This window comes from Octopus bimaculoides, chromosome 8 (assembly GCF_001194135.2).
Source record: "Octopus bimaculoides isolate UCB-OBI-ISO-001 chromosome 8, ASM119413v2, whole genome shotgun sequence".
NCBI lineage: Eukaryota > Metazoa > Mollusca > Cephalopoda > Octopoda > Octopodidae > Octopus > Octopus bimaculoides.
Window position 1 is genome coordinate 18,235,319 of NC_068988.1, and position 2,755 is coordinate 18,238,073.

The 2,755-nt window shown below is 29.9% G+C and overlaps 1 protein-coding gene across 4 annotated transcripts in view; it reads left to right on the top strand.

The window, feature by feature from the left end:
* The window catches only part of LOC106878173 (uncharacterized), a 1,037,364-nt gene that overhangs the window by 789,986 nt on the left and 244,623 nt on the right, over positions 1-2,755 (top strand). The gene's annotated exons all lie outside the window — the stretch shown is intronic.

Consider the following 2,755-nt stretch of genomic DNA (forward strand, 5'->3'; position numbering starts at 1 on the left):
TATATATATATATATATATATATATATATATATATATATGTATGTATATATTGTTTAATGCACACAGAATATAGTTATATAGTTATGAGCTACTAAACTACTCATAGTTACATACATTGAAGATGTTTCCCAGGTAGGATTGAATAATGTGCCTAGTATCTCCAAGCAATCTTTGGGCTCTATTCATATGACCTATACAAGTTACGAATTGGAACAAGTTACAAATCAAAACAAGAGAAACCAGGAGAAAAAACCAGAGGAAAGTAGATGCAAAAAGTGGAAAAGTGAAAAAAATAGAAAAATAAAGGTTAAAAAGCAAAGAATTAAGATTATGTCCTCTTTGACCATAAAACCACAAACCTAGTTGATGTAGAATAAACAAAAGGGGTTTAAAGTTTCTGTTACAGCTGCTCAATCTAGAGAGGGTGGTGTTTTCCAATTTGCCAAAAGAAACTTGTCCATATGTATGCAATTCAGCAGCATGGTGGAATTCTTAAATCTGAAAAGGATACATGATCTTTCAGCTACTCATGACTCATATTTTTTAGCTCCATTAACATATGGCATTATATGAAGTAGAAGTAACAGCAATGCTACATGATAATGTAACCAAAAAGGACTATTACTTCAGATTATGCAAAGATGACTTCAAAAATGCTAACTGCTTATCTACTTTCCAGCACGTGGACAAAAGTAAAGCTAATAAGTTGGCTATCCACATTTGGAGTTTAAAGACCAACTCTATGCCACATACAATCAAGTGGAATAGTGTTGAAAAAGTCATGCCATATATTAATGGATTAAAGAAATGCAACTTATGTGTAGCTGAAAGATCACATATACTTTTTAGAGCTAAAGAATTCCACCTCACTGCTGAATTCCAGATCAGAAAGTTTCAGGCAATGCATACACATGGACACATTTCTTTTGGTGAATTGGAGAACACCACCATCTCCAGATTCAGCAGCTATATTGCAGACTTTAGACCCCTTCTCTTGATTCTACAATAACTAGCCTTATGGCTTTATGGCCAAAGGGTATATAACACTAATTTTTCTTTTTTCACCATTCTTCTTTCGTTTCTGTCACCCTTTCACTTTTTGTACCCACCTTCCTCTCATTTTTTTTCTTATGATTTCTCCTGATTTATAACTTGTATAGGCCATGTGTACAGAGCCTGAAATTTGCTTAGAGACACCAGACATGTTATTAAAACCTGCCTAGAAAACATTACCATTGTATGAACTGTTTGTAACTTATAACTATATACCATGTAGAGTTAACAATATTTATCTTTCTCTAGATGGAATACTTTTTTTAGTTGATCTTACCTTAACAGAAAAGTAAACTATATGTATATATATATATATATATATATATATATATATATACACACACATACATATATATATATATATATATATATATATATATATATATATATATATATATATACATGCATATATATATATATATATATATGCATACATCCATACACGCATGCATGCAGACACACATACATGCACACAAACACACACAAGCTTCCATATATGCATGTAGGTATATATAGGCATAAAATGTCTTTGATAGAATACAGAACAGTATATTATTATTAATAATAATAATAATAATAAATTAGTGAGAAGTAATGAGGATATTCTTCCTTGTTTTATTATAAAGTGTCATTGAATTTTCCCAATGAAACTGCTTAAATTTCTGTCCCTATTTCTCTCTGTCTACAACTTCTGTGTCTATTACTGTACCTTGACACTCAAGCACCAGATATATAGCTACAAAACCATAAAATGTTAAGCAGTGTTTCATATTATTTCAATGGCAAAATTCAAAGACCTTTTATACCGATTTGTAAATAAACCAAGGAAGAATACCGTCATTACTTCTGACAAATCTTTATCATCATCATCATCTTCTTCTTCTTCTTCTTCTTCTTCTTCTTCTTCTTATCATTATTATTATTATTATCATTATCATTATTATTATTATTATTATTAGATAGACAGATAGATCGATAGATAGATAGATAGACAGACAGACAAATAGATAGACAGACAGATAGATAGATAGATAGATAGATAGATAGATAGACAGATAGATAGATAGATAGATAGACAGATTAACATTTATACTAACTCATCCACATTTCCTACACTATTTTCCATGATGTTAAACATACTTAAAATATTTCTCTTTGAAAGATAGATACAACATACACCCCAACCCACTCCACAAAAAAAAAAATGAAAACAAAATCTTGAATTTAACTTTGTCAGTTGTCGATAACCAGCAAGAATAAATGTTCGTACATTAATGCATGTGCACCTACACACACACACACATACACATACACATTCATACACACATGCATACACACACTCCCCCCCCCCCATCATTTTTTTAATTCAAAATCTTTTCATATACCCTAAAATATTTTTCCCTTTTTTTTTGCAGTACAGCTTGAAGCCTATTTCATATAAATGTTATTTTCATTCTTGATATATAGTTATTGTTTCTTTTACCTATCAATGGCTTTGCTTATATTCTTTATATATTGTATATTTATTTTTGGTTTGTCGTTGTTGTTGTTGTTGTTGTTGTTGTTGTTGTTGAATATGTTATCCCTGCTTCTCGTTCTCTTCCAGCTTTTATTAGTGATTACTTCCAATTTTCAGACTTCTTTATAAATATGCTTATACAATATATGTATATATATACATTTATTACATATATATATATA